Consider the following 12,212-nt stretch of genomic DNA (forward strand, 5'->3'; position numbering starts at 1 on the left):
TGGGCAATAAGTGCTGGCCTTGCCATCAATGCCCACAACTGATCAATAAATAAATTTTAAAAATACAAGTTTGAGATAGCAATGTTACACAAATATGAAACTTCTTCACTGAATTTTGAGTTTAAGTCAAAACAATTACATCCATTTTGCACAACTGGACATTTGACTGCAGTACTTCAAGTTCAATAAAAATATTTTTAATTGCATTCAACTAAATCATACCTAAATGTTGGCAATTTCCTACTGGATATTCATACACAGCGGCATATTGCATTACATCAACAAACACTGGTGGCTTCTGAACTTTAAATGACCTCTAAATTAAACAAAATGCTCATATCTATTCATTTATTTGAGAAGATTAATGTTCAGCATTTTAAAATTTCTAAATGTGCTGGAAAATACTGAACTTTGCCTAGAGTCCACCAAAATACTGACGATAAGCAAACTGACAGAGGCAGACAATTATTCAACCAATAACGTAAACAGTCATGATATAGGGATGGACTAATTATCCAGAGAGGATAGCAATCTACAGGATTGAATGAATGATCCAGAGTCATGAGTTCATACTTGACCACAGAATTTAAATTCCAGATAAATAAACAAATCTGGAATTTAAAAAAAGTCTAACATGATGACCATGTAACAATCTGCATGTCAGACAAAATCTATCTTGGTTAGTAAGGCTGTTTAGGGAGGGCACTCTTTCATGCTAACCTGATCCGGTATCACACAATGCAGTTAACTGCAGTAGTACAGAACTGGAGTATTGCTGCAAAAGAAAACATTTTGTCTTGCGCTTTTGAATATGAATTCAAAAGTTCAGTATTTTCCAACAAATTTAGAAATTTTAAAATGTTGAACGTTAATCTTCTCGAACTGTATGATGAGTATTCTGATTGGTTGGCAAGTGGTCTTGGATTGGTAAAGGCTTTGCCAAGGAGAATGCATCCATTAATGTTGTTTGGAGCTTCCCTACGTGTCCTAAACGAAACTCCACTTGTGGACTGTATAACTTAAAAGTAAACCAGTTGCACACATGAGAATTTCAAACAGAAGTCCAGATCCTGTGATTTTTATTCACTGATATAAATTTCATTAGTGATACTACATTGAGCTATGGAACTTTAAGCATGCAAATTATGGTGTTCAATAAGAAACAATTGATTTTCTTAGAACAAAACAATGACATGTAAAACGGATGGCTGATTTACATTAATATAAAACTATTTTACTACACAGTCAAAATTCTCCTCAATCTATTTGATAATTGTTATTCAACCTGTAAAACTCATGTTACTTTTATGCAATAATTCTAATACAGGCTGGGCTGAATCGTACACCTACGACATTAACTGAAGTTTAAATAATATCTGTTTATAAACAGGTTCAGGTAATCTAGAGATAGAACTAAAGATTGAATTTTCCCAAACGCGCAAATTCCTCATTTCAAAAATCACAGAAACAAAAGCAATGGAATTAAACCTGCCTTACTCATGTTCAGAAATACATGTGGAAATTGTTTTGAATCTTGTACATCAGCATTGTGAAAAAAAAAACAGTCTGGCTCATGAAAAATAAATCACTTAGAAAGAAATTACTGTTGCTCTACAATATATTTTAACACTAATTATTATTTCCACACCCTCAAATTCATAACTTATATTATTGTTAACATTATAATCCTAATTAATTATAATCTTAAAGATTTCCATTTTATGTCTTATTACTCACATCATAAAGGCTGTCCTAGTGGCAGAGCAGTCACGCCAGCCCTCAACTTGATGGGCTCAGCCAAGGAAGTTTAAAGCACTTATCTGCAAAACAAGTTGCATAAACGAGTTAAGTAATAAGATAAGGCTTGGATTGTTCATATAGCTATATAAAAACAATGTTCAATGGTAACTTTGCTCCAGTTACAACATTTTCCAAATTTGAAGGCTGTATAACAATATTTGAACACATTCTGAGGTAGCTATTATTCTAATTATTAATTATTCAGCACTGTAACACCTACATACTGCACATTAACTTGCAGAATCAACTGAAGATATGTTGATGTCATAATGCTGTGAAAGGTCATACAGGACCTAACCACAATATAGTAAAATGAAACAACTGGAACTAAAATGTTGAAGTCTACCCTCTGATTAATGCACAGGATGCCCATTATTACCAGTTAAGGAATGAAGTGATGCATTTTGCAAGAAAGTATGTGAACAGGCATTAACTAAATAGTGCAGATTTAGAAAGGGTGCACGAAAAGAGCTAGAGGTCCATGAACAGAAATTTTTGAAGATAACAAACCAAGTTGATAGGAATGGTTTAAAATAAAAATAGGATCCCAGGCCTCAAAGGCATAAACTACGAAGGACATGATAAAGGATGCAGAAGAGATATGTTAGAATGACGCCAGAGATAAGAACTTTACTCACATAGAAAGATTAGAGAGGGCCAGAGTAAGTAAGCAGGGTCAACATGGTTTAAGGAAGAAAAATCATATTTAGCCAACTTACTTGAATTCTACCTAAAACAAAACAGCACAATAAATGCCCTTCGGCCCTTGATACTGTGCTGATCTTTTAGCCTACTCTAAGACCAAACTAACCTACATACTCTTCATTTTACATCACGTGCTGTGGATAAAGGGGAACTTGTGGATATGTTGTTAAATGCCTTATTAAATGTCTTCTAGAAACATAAGGGGCCACATCAAAGGTTATTGTGGAAAGTTAGAGTTGGGGAGGCATAGATTAAAGTTTGGCTAGGTAACAGGAAACAGTAGATATAAATGAGTCGTCTTTCTCGTAGCCAAGGTGTCATGAGCAGAGTGCCATTAGGATCAGTGCTGCAGCCTCAATGTTTTACTATTTAAAAATGTGACTTTGACAAAGGGACAAAAGCATGGTTGCTGATGACACAAAGATAGGCAGGACAGTAAGTTGTGAAAAGGACACCTTAGGCATTCCTTCAAGACTGAGAATAATTTTCTTCTACTTTGGACTGGTATGTCCTGAGACAACTAAACATTACAATGAGAGATCTGCATACTCAGCCAAAAGCGGGGCAAGTGGTGGATGAAGAGGTGGTTTGGCATTATGCTTGAGATGACTGGCACCTTTGTAGATGCTTCTTCTCCAGTTTGGGGCAACCTTGAGTAAGAGTTTACCATAAGCCAAGGGGGCTTTGAGGATGTCCTTGAAATGTTTTCTGTGTTTCCCAGATAATCACTTGGCTTGACAAACCTTGAGGTGGGGTTTGCTTTGCAAGTCTTGTGTCAGGCATGGAGGCGAAATGCCTCACCAATTTAACTGATTGACAACAGGCACGTTGGCGTAGTAGTTAGCACTGCCGCCTCACAGCGCCAGGGACCCAGGTTTGAATCCAGTCTCAGGCGGCTGTCTGTGTAGAGCTTGCACATTCTGTGTCTGCGTGGGCTTCCTCCGGGTGCTCTAGTTTCCTCCCACAGTACAAAGATGGGCAGGTTAGGTGAACTGGCCATGCTAAATTGCCCATAGTGTTCAGGGACATGTAGGTTAGGTACATTAGTCAGGGGAACTGTAAGAGTAAAATGTAGTGAATGGGTCTGGGTTGAATATTCTTCGGAGGGTTGGTGTGGGCTTGTTGGGCCAAATGGCCTGTTTCCACACTGTAGGGATTCTATGATTTCTATGCTTCTAATCAGTGCTTCTTTGCTGAGGATATCAGCCTGAAAGAAGACGCTGATATAGGAGCATGTATCCTGCCATTGGATTTGCAGGACTTTGCAGAGACAGAGACATTGTTAGAGATATGTTCCTGGGGATTTGAGATCTGTGCATGCATTGTTAATTGCTCTGACTGACAGAGGGACAGGTAACATTACTATTTTGTAAACCATGAGCTTGGTGTCAGTTTTCAGGTTTTTATTATCAATCACTCTACTCATCCAAGGAACAAAGGCTGCACTGACAACCTGGGACAATGTTGAAGTTCTGCCCTTGCTAAAGGAGGCTCCTAAGGTCTGAGGTTTGATCCACAAGGCCCAGTTTTCAGTAGTGTACTTTGTTGGGGATATAACAGACCTCTGCGTTCTATTCTGATAAAAGGACATTGGACTCGAAACATTAACTCTGTTTTTCTCTCCACAGATGCTACCACATTTGCTGAGTTTCACCAGCAGATTCTGTTTTTGTTTCTTTGCTTTACTCTTACATTAGTATCTGGAAGTGGCAGGATATCTTATAGGGTAGGGTGCAAGACTAGACTTGTAGCTATTATGGAAACCTGGTTACTTGGAGATCAGACCTGGGAACTTAACATTCAGGAATATTTGATCTTTTGGAACGACAGAAGGAGAGCACTATGAGGACAGTTGTGAAAGATGACCTAGGCATGAATGATGTCGAGTCCATTTGGGTGGAAATATGAGCAAGGGAAAGACAACACTGACAGGAGTGAATTGAGCCTCAAAACAGTAGCCATACTGCTGGAAAGGATATACAGAGGAACCTCGATTATCCGAAGGACACAGGCGGGGAGTATTTCGTTCAGGTTAATCAAATTCAGGATAATTGAATGTCGGATGACATAGTTTAGCCGAGCATCAGGATCTTGCGATCTTGCCGGATACTCCAATATTCGGATAATCGAATGTTGGGTATTCAAGGTTCCTCTGTAAAACAACAAATAATAGGAGCATATAAAAAGAATGGAACAATAGTTATGGGTGACTTTATGTTGATTGGGTCATGAGGCAAGAACCCATGGTGTTGGAGGTGGTGTGGATACAGAACTGGCTAGTGGGCAGGATACAACAACTGGGTTTAAGGGGGTCTTTTCAGATTGGCAATGCATAAGCAATGGAATTCCACAGGGATCAGTGCTGGCACCGCATTGGTTTACAAAATACATTAAATGACTTGGAGGAAGGAAGCAAATGTACTGTAGCCAAATTTTCAAATGACAAAAATAGATAGAAATGCAAAGTTGCAGAAGGGTTGCAACAGTTTGCAGAGAGATATTGAAAGGTTAAGAAAGTGGGCAGAAAGTCAGAGCATAATGTGGGAAAACGTGAAGTTGTTCACTTTGGAAGGGACAGAAAAAGAACATTGTATTATTTAAATTGAGAAAAACTGCAGAAATTTGCAAATCAAAAGAGACTTGGTTTAATGTATAAGAGTAGGCAACTCTTACTACTACTGTATAAGATGCTGGTGAAACCATATCTGGAGTACCAGAGTCTTGGACCCCTTATTTAAGGAAAGATATTTTTCACTGGAGGCAGTTCAAACAAGTTCACTGGGATGATCTGGGATACAGAGGTTTTGTCTTATGAGCAAATGCTGCACAGGTTGGGACTCTAATCACTGGTGTTTAGGGGAAGGAGTGGTCATCTCATTGAAATATATAAGATTAGAATAGATTAGATTCCCTACAGTGTGGAAACAGGTCCTTTGGCGCAACAAGTCCACACCAACCCTCTGAAGAGCAACCCACCCAGACCCATTCCCCTACATTCACCCCTGACTAATGCACCCAACACTAAAGGCAATTTTTAGCATGGCCAATTCACCTAACCTGCACATCTTTGGACTGTGGGAGGAAACCGGAGCACCCGAAGGAAACTCACGCAGACACAGGGAGAATGTGCAAACTCCACACAGATAGTTGCCCGAGGCAGGAATTGAACCCAGGTCCCTGGCGCTGTGAGGCAGCAGTGGTAACCACTGTGCCACCATTCCGCCTTAAGGTATTCAAGGGTTTTGACGGAGTAAATTCTGAGAAGATATTTCCCCTCACAGGAGAGTTCAGGACTAGAGGTGATGTCTCAGAATAAAAGGAGTGCCAATTTAAGACTGAGATGAGGAGGAATTTCTTCTCTCAGAGGATTCAGTGTCTATGGAAGTCATTGTGGGGGCAGAGTCATTGTGAATATTTAAGACTAAGACAGATGATTCTCTGACTGGTCAAGAATCCAAAGATTTACAGAAAAAGTGCAGAAAAGCGGACATGAGGAATGTCAGATCTACCATGATCCAATTGATTGGTGGAGCAAGTTTGAAGGGCCAAACAGTCTACTCCTATTTCTTACGATCTCCGGAGTTTAAAAGTGTAAGAGACAACTTAATTGAAACATAAGATTCCGAGACGTCTTGATAGAGTGCATATGGAAAGGATGTTTTGTCTTGTGGGAGATTCTAGACCTAAGGATCTTTAGAAGGGATGACCCATGTAAGACAGAGGGAAGAATTCCCCCACTTCCCATCCACTGAGTAGAAAGGTCTCAAGTCTCTTTCTAAAAAGGCAATGAGAAGCAGAGTCTTTGAATATTTTTAAGGCAGAGTTAGGATACTGTCTTCCAAGATTTGTCTACTAATGGACAGAGAAAGATTGGGAAGCTGTACCATGCCAGGGGAACGCATCATATAGCCTGGAATAAAATAATTTGCTGATCGTTAGTAAGTAATGCTGCTCCACAGAATGAAAATCGGAACCTAAAAATAACCTTGGAGGCATCCAAGGCAAACAGCATCACATACAACATTTCACAAACTGACAGATGATAATCATTGTGCTATTTAATTCACACTTCCTAAATGGAGAAATTCCACTTCAACAACTTAATATGAAAAAGCTATTTCAATCAATTTTGCTGAAATCCAATTATATTTTGAAAGAGCAATGAATTCAATTGATCAAACTACATTGATGACCCTGCTTTTAAAAAAATCTAGGAGGTTGAAAGTAAAAGTTTCTTTTAAAATTTGAAGATGCGCTTTTCGTTTTGTTGGAAAATTTTACACCAAACCTGTTTCTAGATGTTGCAACTAGGATCAACTACTTGGTATTTTTTAATGCCTGGACTCTTCAAATGAATGTGCATTTTCAATGTATTCACTTATCAAGAGATTAGTGGGTCAGTGTACGGAAAGAATTTATCAGGTATTCCTCAGGCCAGAATGACAGAACAAATTTGATTGAAAACATTTTTGTAAATATCACAGGTGTACATTATTCATTTTTATAATTTCCTTTTATTGACAACCTATATTCCTATACAGCATGACAAATAATTAAATGTACACATAATATTTTCTTTTAACAAAAGACAAAAATCAGGTTTATTAACAGTGAGACTCACAAAGTCTCTATCTTCCACATCTTTCAGGATATTCCTTTAAACCTTCCTCAAACAAGCTTTTGGTTACCTGTCTTTATATCTTGGTAGCCTGGGGTCAAAATTTGTTCTTGGTAACATTTGCACTTTGAAACATTTATTATGTTAGTAGTACCATAAAAGGCCAAGTTGTTGTCATGCTTTTCACTATTTTACACCAGATAAGTGCAAAATCCCAAAATAATTAGTCCTATGTGTCTACAATGTAATAAATCTATTGCATATTTGGCCGTAATTTAAAAAGTTAAGGGGTACAGAAGGGTGCTTTATCTGCACAGTAAACCAAGTAACTCTGAACTTGCAAATAAACTAAAAATGGGAAGAAAATTCATATATCTTGTTTCTGGATTAGTGGTGCTGGAAGACCACAGCAGTTCAGGATGCTGCCTGAACTGCTGTGCTCTTCCAGCACCACTAATCCAGAATTTGGTTTCCAGCATCTGCAGTCATTGTTTTTACCTCCATATATCTTGTGACTGTCTAAGTCTACATTTAGAGCAATAAGTAAAAGTTATTCTTTTAACAGAACCACACATTTGAAGTATTGGAAACCTATTTTAACAAACTATACTCAAATTCTCCTGCAATGGAGGCCATCATAACATTTGCTCGGTGACACTGTGGGAAAAGGCACAGGCTCAATTTCTACCTGCTCCAGAGATTCCTGAACAGGTTAATTCAAAATCCCTACCATTTGCATTCCTAATTGTTTAATGCATCTCCTGTTTACTTCCATTGACCATCATACAAGGACACCCAAATCCCTTTGTACATCCACATTTCCCAATGTATCATCACATAAATAATATTCTGTCTTTCATACCAAAGTGTAAATTAACATCTATCCACCTTATACTGCATCTGTTGAGTATCTACTCACACACTCAACTTAAATCCTCCCCAAAAGCTTCCTTGCATCCTCCTGGCAATACAAACTCCCATTTGGGTTTGTGTCATCAGCAAACTTGAAAATATTGCATTTGGTTCCCTCATGGAAGACATTTATACAGATATGTACAGCTCAGGCCCAAGCACTAATCCCTGTGGTACATCCTGCAACTCGGAAAAAAATCAATTTATTCCACACTGTTTCTGGCCTGTCAACCAATTCTTAATCCATGCCCCAATCCGATGTCCCATTTGCTTTAATTTTACCCACTAGTCTCTTACAAAAAAATCCTTCTTGAAATCCAAATTCACCATACCACTGGTACTTCCTTATCCACTCAATGGGTTACATTCCCAAAAAAACTCCAGCAAATTAGTTAAGTATGACATCCCTTTCATAAACCCATGCTGGCATCACCAGGTCCAGTTAATGCTTTTCAAATATTCTGTTCACGTCTTCTTTAGTAGACTCTAGCATATTCCCTACTACTAATGTTAAGCCAACTGATCTGTAATTCTGTTTCTTTCTCTCCCCCCTTTTTTAAATAGTGGGTTTACATTGCATCTTCCAATCTATCAGAATGGCTCCACAATCTGTAGACTTTTGGAAGGTGACCACCAATCCATCCAATACTTCCATGGCTATTTCCATTAGTACTCTTGGATGCAGATTATCAAGCCTTTTTGACTACTTCCCACTGCAAACCTACCATCCACTCATCGCCGCAGCACTAAAATTGGCCTCATTGCTGAAATAGGTACATCAATGCCATCCTAAGGGATAACGATGCAATGATTAGATTGCTTCTCACTGTATATCTTGCAAGCTCATAAGTGGCTCTAAGGTACCATCAGAGGGGTGAGATATCTCAAAGCTATGAGAAACCAGTAAAGTTTGCCATTTCATGTTAATGCTATGCAACACAAGTGGTATATGACACTAACAGGATACTGCCATCTAGCCAAAATAATGTACTGTCAAATGAATAACATGATATATGAATTTCATTATATTGAATAGCATATCTCTTCAGCTGTTCACAACAAACAAGGTAATGATTATAGCCAACCAGCCCGTGCTTTTAAAACATGTAACAGAAGCTGCAGTATTGAATGCCATGCCTTAATTGGACATTTGCTCTATAATCTGAAGTGAGCAACGAACAGTACCAAAAAATCAATTTAGGAATGTCAGTTGGGCTCACAGTGTGGCGCACTTGTATGTACTAGAAGCCACATATGTTAACGTATGCTTATTCTTTGCACATTGGTCCAACTCAAAATAGATGAAAGGCACTTTCATTTCTCAGGGGAATGCCTTGACAAAAGTCAATCTGCCGGATTTAAAATTGAAACACAGGTTGGTAGTTAACTGTCAATCCTCATCAACTGATGCATTATCCAAAGCCAAACAGGTTTGCAGTAGAATAGGTCTGATATCTTCTAATCACAGCCCACTAGTTAATTAGTAGAAATATTGCTTTTCTCCTTAAATTGGTATTCTTGCTAATTGTCCTGACAAGTGCAAGACTAATGCTTTTGATAAAATGTGTCTTGCTTCAGCAGTATGCTTAAATAGTTATTTGGTAGAAAATAACTTGGTTACGTCATAAATCTGGGTGGTTAGAAAGATGTAATTGACTGCAGTGCTTCAGAAACTAAAAAAAAGCAGCTCGGCAATAAATTAGTCGGAGAAACCAGGTCATCAGAATGCCCAAAGAAAAATATAAAAATAAAATAAATTCATCAGAAATGGCAAATAAAGACTAGTCTCGCTAGCAATGCCTAATTCCCATGAATGAATTAAAAAAAGGAATAATCAAACACTTAATACAATAGATATAAACAGTTTTCTGCTACTAGGATCAGCTGAAATTAAATAGCGTTGTACATACAAAGATAGATGATATGCATTCAAATATTATCCAATACCTTTCACTACAAGTATACTTTAAAAATAAATCGCCATTGAGTGTTAAATGATTGGATGAAATCAATAATCGGTAGGCAGGCAGAGGGCTACTCAGGTAAGAATTTTTTTAAAAACACATAAAATATACTTCTTAGCAGCAGCCACAAATTAAAACATAGTTACCCTGAACACTGCTTGCTCAGCATGTTCAGGGTCTAATGATGGGTTCAATGTAATGCTGTCCTTATATGATCATGTTAAATATAGACCAAACAGTGGAGAAGGGGAAGAAATGAAAATCTATAAGACAGTTCAGAAAATACAGCAGATAAACCAGGCAATAACATTAGATTATCTAATTTTATATATTTAGCGATAGATTAAAATCCAGAAAAGGATAATTGGGAAATGTACCCAACTTTAAATCAGTAGCTTTTTACTCCAAGAGCAGAAGCAATATTATTTGATTTAGTTCAAGTTAAACAAAGTGAGTCCAAGAGAAGATATTAACAACTGTACAACAATAGGCTTGATGTAAAGGTTACAAATGGATAATTAAAAGAGACAGTGAAGATTGGTACAATAGAAAAAGCCAGAGTTAAATGTGTTAAAAGCATATCAGGCCAAAATGTTAGAAGGAAAAATCAACAAGGAGGTCAACAGATAAGCAACAAAAAACATGATATGAAAAATGACTTCAAAAGTCATGAAAATATTAAAACCATTACTCTCTCTCTCTCACCCTTTTCGTTTCTACTGGAGTATCTCTCATTTCTCCCTTAAGCACAAGGGACATAGATTTGGACATCTTAGGGAGACAACTGCTTTATCTATCCACCCTGTTGCCAGATCTCACTGAACCAAATAAAGTAATATTTGTTGGCCCTGCTGTCCATCAATAAAACTGAGCAACAGAGGTTGCAAAAGCATGTCCTTACAGGAAAGCAATGATCACAAACACACAGAACTAAAAATCAGGAAAAGAAAAATGCAAATGTATATTTGTGAAGAACAAGAACTTGAAATAAATAGCTATATATCTCCATCTTTGTGCTAATGATACCCTTAGAGACAGGAGCTTGACAGTATTAGTGACTTGAGGCAATGCAAAGAACCTGAACATGTACAGTTGGCTCTGATCAAATTCTGGGTGGCTATAACCTTAATGAGAAAGGAATTCACTTACAAGAAATTAATTAAAATGACTATTATGTTATTAGCACTGATGTAGCTTTCAAAATGTATCATTTTGAGGTTACCTTTTAAGCAAAGTGTGCATCTTTCTTCAATATTTCAACATTTTTCCCATACCTTCCACAATTTCCTTCATGGATGCGAGAAGTATTCAATAACATTTATTTGGCATTCCTTGACCAAAGTTTGCATTTGTCAGAAGGGAGACAGGACAATGTGAGTATCTTCAATGTAACCAAAAAGTTAACAAAATATGACAGATGACAGTTTCTGTAGCAAAAATATAACCATTTTGCCTAAACACACTGGAACGCAGTTAAACAAGTTGCATAACCTACAGCATGAATGCAGCTGGCTGTCACAATAAAGGGTGTGTCACTCAATGAAGCAGGTCATATTTTCTAAAGCATGTGTATTTAAATATTTTAGCCAACCAAGAAATCAGTAAGAAAAGCAACTTTGGTTATTCATCTTTTTGCTATGTGTAGGATCCTGCTGTACAGAGATTAGCCTCTGCATCTTCTCACATAACAACAGAACTACAAACAAATAAATTAGGAACAGGGATAGGCCACATGGCGACTTCAAACCTGCTCCACTATTCAATACAATTATGGTTTATTCCCACCTTCCAATGGTAACCTTTAAACCCTTTGCAAGAATCCACAAAAAATATAAACAAAGTGCATCTTTCAAAATAGAAGTTCCAAAGACATTCAACAGTCTGAGAAAAAAATTCTCTTCACTTCTATCTTAAATGGGTGACCCATTAATTTTGAACAGTGATCCCAATTTTAGAATTTCTCACAAAAAGGAGAATTCCTTTCCACACGCATCCTATCAAGACCTCTTAGGATCGAATACATCTCAATTAAGTCATCTCTTATTTTTCTAAACTGAAGTGAATATAGCTCCAATCTGTCCAATAATTTCCCATAATACACCTAATCTTTCCAAGTATTAGTCTAGTAAACTTTCTCTCAACTATTTGCAACACACTCTCATTTCTTTAAGATGACGACAAATACAGTACACAATACTCCAAATGTAGTCTTA

At 37.4% G+C, this 12,212-nt stretch overlaps 1 protein-coding gene across 2 annotated transcripts in view; it reads right to left on the bottom strand.

The window, feature by feature from the left end:
- Positions 1 to 12,212, bottom strand: part of osbpl2b (oxysterol binding protein-like 2b) — a 71,455-nt gene that overhangs the window by 45,002 nt on the left and 14,241 nt on the right. For both annotated transcript variants that reach the window (XM_043710639.1, XM_043710638.1), the window contains exon 2: positions 1,738 to 1,820. The gene's annotated coding sequence lies outside the window, so the exon portion shown is untranslated. The remainder of the gene's footprint in view (positions 1 to 1,737; positions 1,821 to 12,212) is intronic.

This window comes from Chiloscyllium plagiosum, chromosome 20 (genome assembly GCF_004010195.1).
Source record: "Chiloscyllium plagiosum isolate BGI_BamShark_2017 chromosome 20, ASM401019v2, whole genome shotgun sequence".
Lineage (NCBI taxonomy): Eukaryota > Metazoa > Chordata > Chondrichthyes > Orectolobiformes > Hemiscylliidae > Chiloscyllium > Chiloscyllium plagiosum.